The sequence below is a fragment of the Amblyomma mixtum genome, chromosome 1 (assembly GCF_055824585.1).
Source record: "Amblyomma mixtum isolate Tamu chromosome 1, ASM5582458v1, whole genome shotgun sequence".
Taxonomy (NCBI): domain Eukaryota; kingdom Metazoa; phylum Arthropoda; class Arachnida; order Ixodida; family Ixodidae; genus Amblyomma; species Amblyomma mixtum.
In genome coordinates, this window is record NC_143012.1 from 190,889,784 (window position 1) to 190,904,033 (window position 14,250).

Here is a 14,250-nt window from a genome sequence, read left to right on the forward strand (position 1 = left end):
TGTACCCGGGTCGCGAGGGTGGGCTACGACGACAGTTGGCGTGGCAGGCGCAGACGGAGGGGCCGGGTCGGTATTCATCTCGACGGTTCGGCCCGTCGTCTCGTCGGCTCATCGTGTCGTCGGCATGTCGGCTCGAACCCGCGACCTCCACCAAACGATATTACGGGGATGTTACGGCGGTTACGGATGTGGCGGCTGCTCTGTGATGGCCAGCACTCAGCTCAGACTCCGATGGCCCAGCTGATGATGATGATGATGATGACGTCCTCGGGCTGAATGGCACATACCCACGGCGGAAGATTGGCCCAGCTACCCACTGTCAACGTCGTCGTCGTCCGGCGCACCACCACTTCTTCGTTCACGATTCGTGCACTTATTTAGTAACCAGTTCACCGGTAACAATATATTCGGCGTCAATAAACATTATAGCTGTTCAATGTCTTTTTAACTAGCAATTAGCAGATTGCACAGCGCAGAGGGACGAAATACCGCAAAATTTTCTTTCAGTTGCATACCGACATTGCTTGTCTTTCATGGTAACATGACTAACATTAGTTTTATGGTTTGTATTCTTTCTTTACAGAGGCATATGGTGTGTACGTGCGAGAGCAATAAGCGATAAGCGTCATGAGGGGGAGCGGCTCAGGGCCTTGAACAAACATCACGCATCGCATCGATGCTGCGGAATGTGCCGTAAATAAAAGAGGACGACAACGCAAGCATTGGAATCGTCCGAGCAACTTGTTTACACACAAAGAATGTTGCGATACAGATTTGCAAAATATTATTGATTCTAATCCGAAAATCGTGGAGTGCATGCACGACGCTGAGCATTATCAATGCTCAGGGCCAGGCGTCATGAGACGCCTGGCTTGTCCGTGCGTTCTCTTTTGTCCTGTCTTCTTTTGCGCGCATTATCTCTTTTTATGTAATGTGACGTAGCACTTCCCCTGCATGAGGTTCTCGGTAGCTCCATTTCCTCTTTTTTTCCTTTTCTTATTTGTGAGCGATTACCAATCCCCAATCACATTACCGATAACAATCGTCGATTACAATCCGGGTTATCAATTACCTATCACCAATCGCTATCAAGTTGCAGAGCTCGGCATGCTACGCCACTTTTACACATACACACCATTTGTTTCAGTACAGTGAAGCACCATAACACCCCTTTTCATTCCGTCCAATTTCTGACGCGTAATTAGCATATTAATATTTGTTTGTTTTTCTCATTACTGTAAGACCAGAAAACATCCAAAACACAGGTTACTAAGTCTTACACCGGACTACGCGTTCTATGGTTGTCCCTCAAACACGCCTGACACGACCCTTCGTGGCCTACGGTCAATAAAGAACAAAAAAAAAACTTTTGTGGCATACACGTTACGTGCCCACCTGGCGCAGTGGGGCTGGGTTCGAACCCAAACGCCGGCTATTTTCTTTTTCTATTTACAGGAATTGTGGGATTTTTCCGACTGACGCGGGCGGCACCGGATTTCACCTGAACGAGTTCCATAGGCTGTCGCTTAATACCTGCGACTGTCCAATAGATCTTTCCCGGAATGCATCAGCTCGTGTTTCTGGTTGGATAGGCAAAAGACAGCGCGCACCGAGGTGTCTCTAACCGGGAGAAGAAATGGGGCGGGGGAGCGATCCTCAAAAGGAAAACATGAAAGTGGACTGTTTTGCCTGTGGGAGAAGTGCAGATTGGGCTAATTAGTGTAGATACATAATGGTGGTTGAACAGCGCAAACATACACACGCCAAAAAAGAGAGAGGACACAGAGACCAACACTGAAATAAGCGCTGGTGAGTGTCCTGTCTCTTTCGTGACCTATGTGTGTTTGACGTTGGGCATAACATGGGTTAGAACACGTGGGCTAGGCGTGGGCCACGTGGGCCTGACATAGGCTAGCCCATGTGGGTCCCCAGTGCACTGCGGCCTAAGCCTCTCTGCAGGTCCCCTCTGAGAAGCCCATTACTGCCCCCATGGGTCTCACAAAGGACCGACGAAAGCCCCCTTTATCGTTTTTTGCATGCAGACCATAGGGGTCTCATGTTGGTCCTATGTAGCAAGCCCACTGTGCTGCCCCTGTGGGTCCCGCGCGATGCGGAATTGCATATCCCGCACATATCCCACATCAGAACCCCATGGGCTGCCCGTGCCGGGCCCACGAGGGCCCGCAATTCAGAGCACCGTTTGTGCTACTGGGGACTACTCGGCCTTGAATACTTTGCCAGGCGACTTTAGACTGTCGACGACGGACCTCGCCACGACGAGCAGCTTCTGGTTGGCGTTCGTCCATGAACCGCTTCAGCGACACCAGCGGTCTTGCGGCCTCTTCACCCTTATGGGACTAGGGAGCTTCCTTACGTGCTGAATGCCTGTCGTAAGCTCCTTTCCGGGGTTGTGCTCTCGTGCGACGGACACAAGGTCTACTGCTGGGGAAAACGGCTAAACTGGCTGCCTGCGTAAGCGCTCCTCGCTTTATTCAGTAGGTCAGCCCTTCTCTAACCGTGGTACCTATCAACGGTAGCAGGCGCAGACGTGAGCTGAGCTGATCCTGGCGTCAGCAGTCAAATGGCTCTAGTATTCAGTTGTGTTTTCTTCAATTCCTGCCCCTCATGCGCCGCTCACCTCCACTTTACTCCGTTTCCTGCTCCTCCCCCGCATACGGACGCGAAATTACGAACACAAACGTGTCTAGTCCAGAATACTTCGTTTAACGGCTATTTGTAAGCTCATCAGTGCAGCTTTTTGCTTTATACAATATTTCAGCACATTTAAGAAAGAATGCTGCCTTGCGGCACATTTAGTCCATACTGCTTAAGGCGCACCTTGCTGGGTTCATGCAGTCTGTACTAGACCTGTAATAGAGGCACGACTTTAAAGCCTTCTGGCTTGCCAGTCTACATGAACGAAGTGTGAGTCCCTAAAGTAGCTTAAAACTCTTCGCAACATCGAATCACCGTCCTTCTTTTCTCGCAACTATCGCGCACAGTGTTCACACCTTCCAAAAGGTAGCGTTCTTCCTCTTCTCCTTGGCCTTTACCATCGATCCCGTGGGTTGCAGCCTAAACCTCATGCATTCTCAGCGGTACTTCGAGGTTGAACTTCGCCTCCCTGCAGAATACCTTCTCAGTGTCGGGAGGGACAGCCGCTCCTTCATGGTAAAAAGCTGAAACAGCACACACCTGCTTTTTGGGAACATATGGAAGGGTCGGTTGGCATTTTCTAAAGGAACTCGGATTTGCAGCAGCCGGGCTCTGGTGTCTAGAATACGCTGAAGCCAAAAGATCCGATCTCCTTCCAGCTCAAGCTCAAACCGTATCCAGTCGTGCAAGAAGCGGATGTGTCTTAAGCACTCCGTGCTAGAACTGGAAGATTCTTTTTCAGTGTCCCTTATCCACGGTTTCTCATGTTAAGCTGGGAGGAGGCAAGTCCTTCTGGCTTTAGGATGCTCATGCCTTACTACAGTCAGGCGTAAGCAAGCACTGAGTTCCTTTGGAAGATGCGGCGACCGAGCCTTGCAACGATTGATAAAAAGCATGTTGGCACTGCTTCAGTTGCATACTATGGAGGAGCCGCTGTCCCACCTTACACTGAGAGCATCTTCAACAGTGTGGCCGAAGTTCAGCCGAGAAATACCGCTGAGAAAGCATGTTGTTTTGTTTGCAACTCACATGTTCGCTGATAACGTGCAAGGAGGAGAAAAAGAACGCTGCCTTTTCGAGGTGTCGATACAGTGATGCGATGCTGCGAAGAGCTGCAAGATACTTTAGGAATTCAGACCCCGCTTTGATCAGCCGACAAGGAAGGAGGCATTGTACCTTTGCCTCAGGCACGTTTTGGTGAGAAGGCTTTATAAGCTGATTTAAAAGAATTTTCGGAAGACAGTAGGCAGTCGCCCAACGCTAAGGCTAAGGCTGTTTTGCATTTGGAGGATCTGAAAGTCGATCGGACGAAATGTAAAGTGAAGAACAACAAAGTCAATGCGCTCACCGTGTCCCTAAGCGCCCAGAGTCAATAAAAGTGCCCTTTCGAGATACTGTAACAGAATATAGAACCTGGCAAGCTGTTGTTAAGAATTAGGGTTAATGGAGAATACCTAAGCAATCTCCGATTCGCTGATGATATTCTCTTGCTAAGTCACTCCGGGCGTGGACTGCAAAGCACGATCAATAATCTGGACTAGGAGAGCGGAATGGTGGATCTAGAAATTTACATCCAGAAAACGAAAATAATGTTCATCAGTCTAGCAAGGGAACCGTAGTTCGCTGTTGGTAGTGAGGTACCGGAAGTAGTAAGGGAATATGTCTACTTAGGGCAGGTAGTGACCGCAGATCCGGCTCATGAGAGTGAAATCACAGGAAGAATAACAATACGGTGGAGTGCATATGGAAGGTTATCAAAGATCATAAACTGTACATTACCAATATACCTCAAGTGAAAGGTATTCAACAGCTGTATCTTACCGGTACTCCCCTATGGGGCAGAAATATGCAGGCTAACGAGGATGGTTCAGCTTAGGTTAAGGAAAACGCAGGGAACTATGAAAAAAAACTGATAGGTGTAACGTTAAGAAATCGGAAACGGGCGGAGTGGGTGAGGCAATTAACGCGTGTTAATGACATCCTAGTCGAAATCGAGAGGAAGAAACGGGCTTGGGCAAGGCATGTTATGCGAAGGGAAGATAACTGCTGGTCCTTAAGGGTAACGTAGTCTATTCCAAGAGAAGGCAATCGTAGCAGGAGGTGGCAGAAAGTTAGGTGGTCGGAAGAGATTAAGAATTTCGCGGAGATACAGCGGCCACAATTGGCACGGGACAGGGTTATTTGGAGAGATACGGGAGGTGCCTCTGTCCTGCATTGAATGTAGTCGCACTGATTATGTTGATGCTTATGAACGTCAGCGCGCCAACAGCTCAAACGCAGCATGTGTAAAGCATGAAGCTAGACATTGCAAGTCCTCGAGGTATAACGGTGAAGCATGCACGCCGCTTTTCGACTTAGCAAAGATTTATGGTGGGGTAGGGAAATAGAGGAACACGAAATTTTTGATGCCTACCAGATAGAGAGATTTGGCCCTGACAATTTGTTAAGTGAGGCTTCAGTCCACATGTAAAGGGAGAAAATAAAATTTAAAGGCATGATGGGGTGATTGTGCCAGTGTGTGTTGGCTGCGCATACACTTTGTTATTGAAGAGAGAAGGAGGAGCTGGCGCAATACATCATCTGTTATTCGGAGCTCGCCCTGCGTGGTTATGCAGATTTTTAGTCCCGCATGTTGCGCAGTTATACCATGTCATACCTACTAGCCCCCCACAGTACTCTTCTAGACTCCCTATTTTATATGGCGCTCGCCAGCGCGAGGGCTGCGTCTGGAACTTGATGGCTGCTACACTATTACAGATGTACAGCCGGCCAAATCTTTAGCTGGCGTGCGCGATGGCCGCTTTTTCTGCGGTCCTGCGCTTTGCGACGAAGTAAGCTTGGGGAAAGCTCAATAATAAGCAGGGGCTTAGTGAGCCTGTGCTTAGATTTGATATCTTAGCAAGTTTGCGCCGTCATGAGCTCCAAGAGCACGAAAAACTTGGCCGTCACGCACGCCAGCTAAAGACTTGGCCGGCTGTATTTTGTGCAACGAATGGAGCAATTTGTGATCATTCAGTCTAGGGGGATCTTAGCTTGCGCGCCTTTATGGGCTATTGGGGCTGATAATGAGGCATTTTCAAAAATTCTTTCAGTTTAATACAAGGCAACTGCCTCAAAGTCTAGTTTCTTTATTACTGTTTCAAAGCAGATGTCAGGTAAAGAGTATGAGTTGGTTTGGCTCCAAAGAGGGGACCATTTAATAATTTTATTTCATCGGAGATATTGCAGTTGACGTAGCAGGCATACAACATACGCGAGGAGGGCCGCAGGGCGGTGTGTTAACCACATTGCCGGTACAGTTGCCTCGGTCCACGCATTCACCTCCATTAGCAACACAAGCAGGGGTCAAGGCTGCATGGAGCGCAATTTTGAATTAGTTATACACGCAGTGCATTGACTCTCCCTACAAACAAAATTATTCCAGTGAACTGTGGTGCGCAGCGTTGTACAAACATAAACCGATGGAGGCTTGTAGGCGAATGTGAGGAATGAATAATAGAATAATTAAAAAGTAGAAGCTGTTCATGTCACATGGCCAGCGTTACAGGAATGAAGTAAATATTCTTATCTTCCTTCCATCTTTTTATGCCTCCTCATAAAGCAATGGACCAGTAGTCCTCTAGACTTCATCAAGACGTCTCATAACTTATCATTATATAAATTACATTGGAAGTGAATCTAACATTTGAAATTCCTGCAAGCACTATTTCAATGAACAAATTGAACGGAACATTGATCAATTTTAGGTTCATAGAGCCGTTAAGCGAAAAATGCTTCCATAAACTTCTCAGCTGCAACAAATTGGCTGAAGATAAAAACGCAGCTATAATAAAATGGTTCTGAAAAGCTCTGCCAAAATAAGAAGAGTGTCATGAAATCACAGCGACGGTTCCTCACTGAACCGGTGCAAGTAGTATTCATGCGATACACTACACTGCATTAATAGCAGCCATCCTGCAGGAAATGTAATTATAAAACAATTACAAGTAGCGCTATGAATACACAGGAGAACTGTTGAGCGCGGCTGCAGCAACGCGCTGTGTCGAAGTCGAATTTCACTTTTCCGTAGCGGCTTGTCTAACAGTTAGCAAGACATCGCTGCTCTCAGATAACCTGTTATGGGCTCATTTGTGGTCTCACCTATATGCCAAAATTTTCTGGTCAACCTACTCCCTACATATTTCATGAATAAATTTTGGACTTGTAGGACACGCACAAGTCCTAATACATTCAGCTCTTGTCAACGATGCGCCTTTAGGCATAGTCGGATTTCTCTATGTTAAAGGTTTATTAACCTATAGCCAAACGGGCGAGTTGGTGGTACATATTGAATGCCAACAGCGCAAACGACGCAGACAAAGCAGAAGAAAACACAAGACAAGCGGACAAGAGTTGTGACAGCGCTTGTCTTGTGTTTTCTTCTGCTTTGTCTGCGTCGTTTGCGCTGTTGGCATTCAAGTTTATTAACCGCTGTTCGTAACTCTAAAGCGTTGAAACTGCACAACGTTAGAGGAAAAAAGCGCTGTTTGCGATTTCTCAGTGCCTATTACAGGCTAGGCTCTTCATGAGTTGCGTAGCGGAACGGGAATCCACTCAACTGCGACACGCAAAAATAATTTCTGCACCAGGCTCTCCCGTCAGACACCAAAGCATGAACTTCATGCTCTGGAAAAATAGGCGGCCCAATTTTTCAAAAAGCTCATTTTGGCTCACTAACTGACACTCAGACCGCTTCTTGAAAGCCTGAAATAAGATATCACATGAGCCATCTTTCACAACTACCCGGCGCTCGACAGTTTCGAACAGACATTCGGGATAGCGGTGCTGAACTAACCCTGCTTCCCCTCTGTTCGGCTGCTGCCCCGAAAGACGCGGGTTCGATCCCGGCCGCGGCGGTTGAATTTCTTTGGAGGAGAAATTCGAGGCCCGTGTACTGTGCGATGTCAGTAACCCCAGGTGGTCGAAATATCCGGAGCCCTCCACTACGGCGTCTCTCATAGCCTTAGTCGCTTTGGGACGTTAAACCCCATAAACCGAACCGAACCTCTGTTACAATACGCGCAAAAGTACTTCCGACTCTTAGCGCGTTTACAAAAAACGACTAGCATCATTGTGGTGGTTTATTACTTATTCCTCACGCTTTCTTCGCTTGCCAATTCTTCTTGTTAAATCGTTTCATACTTGGCTGCTGGTTTTTAAGTTCTCTGCCCCTTTCTTTTTCGGTAATATCATTCACCAATTTATTCATTTTCTGTCAAAGGCCGGGGTAGCAATAAAACGCAGGAGGCGCTCTCCGCTTATGCGAACTTTTATACAGTTAATGCTGAGGTCAGGCATGGCTACTACAACACTGGGATCAACCCTTGATGGAAAATTGATGAAAGCGTGACCATTTCCAGTAACGCAAAGGTCCCCTTGTACATAAGAATGAGCGTTTTTTCGAGCAGCGTTAAATAAACATGATTGTTCATTTTTTGTAAACAAGCCATAAATTTTAAAATGAATCGATATTTGCTTTTTATGCCACCGTTACCGCTGACACGAATCGTAATGCTAGGGCATATTCTTAAAGGAAATAACCTCGTCTCTCCAACCGTTTCTTTACGGCGAACACTTTTTTTGGTTTTATAATGTTGCAATCTTGCGAAAGAAGGTTTTGATAATGAACAGATTAGTAAGAACCCACGGAGATGCAGCAAAAAAAGAATTAAGTGATTAATGCAAACGAACACAAACTGTTAACGCCGAACATTGGTTTCTGGTTGGCGAGGTGGGGGAGGCACTTTTCATTGCGAAGTAAAAAAAAAATACATGCGGGCAAGAGGTGCAATGAAATTCTTGACGATTAATTTTCTGATGTATTACAGGTAATTTACTTCAATATTAATAAATAACTTATTATTGGTTTCCAGCTGGATTCTTTGTTACTGCATTACGAAAATGAACTCTAGAACCCCTGCAGCTCCGCCTTTGGTGTCAGTGTGGTGGCAAGTGGAGCGTAAGAGGGCTCATGCTTACTTCAAAACACCTGGTGATCTTTAACGTGCACTGGAATAATACTGCAGAGGGACTCTTTCGCATTTCTCCTCCATATAAAATGGGGCTGCCGAGGGCAGGTTTAAATCTCTGACATTCAGTTCAGCAGCAGAGCGCTTTACAAATTCAACAACGGTTGTGTACAATCGACGCTAGAGCCTGCTCCGGACGAGTAGGAGCGGCGTTTATTAGTCAGTATGGGCCAACGTTGAGCTGTACTGTTGTTATTCTGGAATTCACTATCACCGAAGTCAGACTTATGAGTATTTCAGCCACCACTGACCAATTAAAGATTTCTTAGCTCGGCCGAGAGGATATGAGGTGTCACTTGAGCGAGAAGGAATAGTCATAATAAATTTAATTTAAAGTTTTTTTAGATCACATGTCTTATTTGTACGCTGTAGTGATAATATCAGGTTTTTAAAGGTGTATACGACAGTATCTTCAATGCCTTAAACCGAAGTATGAGCAGGTCATTTTGTTAGGCTCGAAAAAAACTACTTTCTTCGACTTTCATTAATTCAAAGAGCATTTTCAGAGTGTACTTGCATAGAAATAGGTGCGATGTCAACATAAGATATCATGTATGATTTCAAGGAAAATTATGAAACTAAATATGCATTGCACTCACTAGGCAATGAACACTCTTTTGCATATATGTTACCAACTCCTACATTCTGGTTTGGATTACTGGGACTTAAGACCCCAAGCGACTCGGGCTATGAGGGACACCGTAGTGAAGGGCTCCGGAAATTTTGACTACATAGGGTTCTTTAACGAGCACTGACATCGCACAATACGCGGGCCTCTAGAATTTTGCCTCCATCAAAATTCTACGGCTGCAGCGGCGATCGAACCCGCGTCTTTCGAGTCAACAGCCGAGCGCCATAACAAATAACACACCGCGAGGGGCTCCTAATTGCATTCTCTGCTTTTATTCCAGTAATATTCTACAAGCTTCGTTCCGCATTTGCGCTCTCTTAACCCAAGTTGTTTCAATTAAAGGATTCGTACTCTGAAAAGCACCTTCTTGACTAGTAAATCCATAGTTACAAGTGAAATGAAGACGAATATTATGCACAAAATCAAACCACAACCGCGTTTTCATTCTATTTTTTCATGTAATATTTATAACTGCGGCAGGTGCTACCTCAAATAAACGATTAACTGTTATTTTTCGCCTTGCTATCGTCGAGACGAGATGAACGGCAGAATAATGGGTGGCTGCGTTGCAGATTGGTTTGCACCAATGCTTTTGTAAAGAAGCATGAGTACACAAACCCACCAGTGGGGATATATTAACGTATTTGTTCTGAACGCTTGCGGGGAAGTCAAATGCTCTAATCTACGAACAATCACACGCTTTTTATGTGCAGTTTTTTAACATTCTCTTATTGTCATTACGTGAATCTCAATCGTTCACTTATCCTTTCCTGCTGCCTAGCGGGCAAGCGCTAGCATTTCCGCGTATAGCATTCTTAACAAATTTGTTATTTTTTAAAGGAAGTATTGCACACATGAAACTCGAAGGGTGAAGCGTTCAGCAGATTTCCATAAAGTGTTCGAACAAATGCACCAATGCACTTGTTTAAGTATGCCAAGAAACTTATGTACATCTTAGCGTAATAAGAAAAATGAATACTCACTTCCGCTTGGTCGTGAGTCAGGAATTCCTTTTATTTCGAGAAGGAAGAGAGACAAAATCAGTAAATTTGACATGAAGAACTGACAAGCTGATAAGATTTATTGTCTTCATGAAGGGTTTGCAAAAAATATTTTTTTTTTCAGAAAGGCATGCCATGTGAACTTTGCATGAATAACTAGCTCTTGGCATCAGGATGCTGATATAAGGTGCAGTCTAATTTTAAACGAACATTTTCTCACTTTTACGAAGATACAGGCTTGTTAGCCGACTCAGCAGCCGACTGCAATCGCTTTTGCAGCCGTCGTTTATGGCTATACTTGAATGACAAAAAAGGTTAGTAGAAAAATGAACGAAATAAATCATGACCAACAATCTGTTTTACCAAAACTCTTGATTAGAGTTTATGATTACAAGGCTCTCTTACAAATGACCCCTTCATGATCTGTCCTTCAGTTTGTTATGGTGCAATTTCCATGCAATGGGAAGCCACCTAGCGCGCTTCATTGCAGTGCTCTTTTAAGTGTTCGATGTTATCGCGATTTCTCAAAGTGAGGAATTGAGGGCATAATTTTACCTCAAATTCTCTCTCCCTTTCTGGCTAGCATCACCTCAGTAGTGACTACTCACCACTTATTCCCTTACTTCTGCTCCCTCAAATTACGTAGCCCAGGCACATATCTTTGAGCTGCAACTGCGTCACGGTCTCAGGCGAGCACCTTTGAGAGATAGCGTAATACCCTTCATGTATTGAATCGTGTCTGTTTGACAAGAACAGAAAAGGAACGTTTGCGATTATGACGCACTCAGTTCACCAAAAACAGATCAAATAGAGCGCAAAGGAAGTTTCAGTTTGTTGTTATTCGGTGACATAGCACAAGGACTAAAAACGGTATCATATTACGGGTGCTTAGCGGTTGTGAAATCATTGTTGCTGCCTGTCGATCTACTTTCTAGGCACGCTGAGGGCTTCTATTTTAGATTGAATATCGGTCGAAGTAATTAACAACAGTGTACTGGATATACTTTTATTTTCAAGAGCTCTTTCGCACCCCCGTGCTCGAGCATTGGCTTCTGTTAAAGTGCGTAATAGCAAACCTTACTGCTAATAACATTGCTGGGATCGAAAAAATTAAACGCTCAGGCGTTCTGTTTGTTAGCAGGTAAATGATGATAATTATGACAATTTGAAACAGCGAGATGTGGCGGGCTAACGTTAAGGGTTAAAAGAAAATTTGTTCCATCGCCCAGAATAAGAGACATTTTGTTGGATGGAATGCTTCAATATCCGTTACCGAAAATGCGGGTCAGTGAAAATATGGCTCAAAGGGCAGTGCACACAGCCACCTTAATACAGTGCTGGTTTCGACGAAATTCTGGAATCTTTGGCAGCCTATAGACGAACTGATTTTTGTGGGATGGGGGGGGGGGGTAATTTAGGTTGTTCTTCTGCTTGCGTGAGTTCTCCGCGTGGTGTATTATAAATGATACAAGTAACAACAAAGGCTACTGTAGAATAGGATAATACTTTTTTCTGTGTCGAATTTTAGAAGTGTGATATTCTCTGAGTTGTCGATAAAATATAGCAGAGATTAAAACTGAAATTGTGCTCCTACACGAACTTACAAGCTTTTAAATAATGCCGCCAGATGCCAAACGCGAGGAACCATGTGGACAGGGTATGGATTTATTGGAGAATGAGTCACGTGGTCACATGCTGTGCAGAGGTCAATATCTATGAGAAAGAAGTAGATCGGAAACACCGAAGCAAAGCCGCAGCAAAAGCTTGAAAGCTTTGAAGTGAAAACGTGTAGCTTCAAGATGGATTATGCCGAAATCGACTTCATACACTAGCGTATTCTGCAGGGCCGTATGATGTGGCTTCTATTAGTTCAAGATGGCTTAAAATGCTACCACATAACAAAAATATGAAGCAATAAAAATATCCAAGCAGAATACGCGCTATTTCATAGTTTCATATACTGTACATATGCCAAACAAGCTTGGTCAGCATGCGTCTAACACTACTTGTCAGTCGATTTATTCGCTGGTCGTCGCAGAATCCTCAGATTCTTTGTTGGCGTGGAAGTGTCCCACAAAAAAGCAAAAAACAACGGAAAGCATTTTGAATTGTGGTTTGCAACTACTTCCGATGGTCTTCATCAATAAATGCAATGTTCGAAAGCAAAAAATAAAATTTGCGAGTGAATATGCAAAGATGTGAGCAAGAGCTATATAGCCCCCAATGCAAATTACGCAAGAGAAGAATAAAATGCATAAAAACAACTGTTTCCAACATTACGATTAGCAAAAAAAGGAAGGAAATAGCAAAACAGAAAACACGCGAAAGGCGTGATCACAGGGCACGACGTATGGAAGCGTTGTAATCTCTAGCGCGTGTCCGCGTGCGTTTATGAAGCACCGGCCTAATATTTCACGTTAGTGACGCCTAATTCGATATTATGAGGCGACTGCTTCGTTTCTAGACGCTGCTAAAACTGCGCACAAATTCGGTTTAGCGAATGCACTTGCACTAAGCTATTACGTTTGTATCGCGATCTCCATGAAATTCTAGAGCGAATTATAAAGTGGTTTTTCAATTGAAAAATTTACTGAAATGAAACTTATTTGATTTTTGTAGAAGACGCCTTTGGATTGGTTTCGAGACACTCGCTCGAGCAGAACGTGCAAAAACGCTTTCAAATACATACTGTTCCATGACAAATACGTGCGTCATTATGCCCAGAAATCTGACGAAGACAACAGCGTGAGCTGTGTCTCTGCACTTCTCAAAACAAAGAATATATTTTGTTGATTAGCGTCTTGGCTAGGCAATCTTATTAGTGTCTTGGCTAGGCACGAATCATTACCACTGGATCACGCCAGCGCGCATTCTTTAATTACTAAATTTACGGGACCTTTTAAAATAAAATTTAGGGATTAGTATAGCCGTTCCTAGTTATTTAGTATTAACGATAGAATTCTTTTGCATCTGTAGTTGTTGGTGTGGATGGTGTCGTCGTCGGTGTTATGCGACAGACCGCTTCCTCTGTGCCGGAAGGGACACAATGCACTGACCACCGCTAAAGTAGTCGTTACGTATTTGTTCCACTCAAAACAGCAAAGGAGCAAAAACAAAACTCGACGGCCGCATCTATAGAGCGAGCAAATGCGTTTGTAAATTGTGTACCACCGCACAACTCCGTTCGGTCCGAATGCCATTAGAAGTGCCGAGTACCATTCCACTCAAATGCCGCGTAGCACGGGTGTTATGACAGAATCGCAGTAGAAGTAGTCGAGCAATAGCACTGCGCTACTACTCTAATACTGCTCATATGCAATAATGGGCTCCAGGAACATGTGTTTTGATCTCAAGGTACAACGTAAAGCATCTACTTTGGCAACGTATACATGACAATTATAGTTAAACTGAAACGAGATAGATTTTTACAGGTCTCACACCTATTATCGAGAGCTCAAGTGACTTTCTACGAGTTCGAAAAATTATAGAAACTGTCGCTTTTTGTTGTAGCAATAGTGAACATTGCAATGCGGTTTTAGCAGACGGCGCAAGGTTGACCGCCGTTTGCCAGTATACTTTTAACACTCGATGGGTGATGGCAACGCTAGACCAGTATAGACTGCTTTTTTAAATAGCATAGCCAATTCTGGCAAGCAGTGGGGGAAGTCTGGCTAACATGGCCCGTGATAGCCTTGCTTTTAAGATGGCACAACCGGCAATGGCAAACAGCGGGAAAGTTCTGGCTAACCTGGCCAAAATGCTATCTATCATGGGCCAGGTTAGCCAGAATTTTCCCACTCTTAGCCATTGTCGGTTGTGCCATCACAAAATCCTGGCTAACCTGGACCATGATAGATAGGATTTTGTGATGGCACAGCCAGTACTGGGAAAGTGA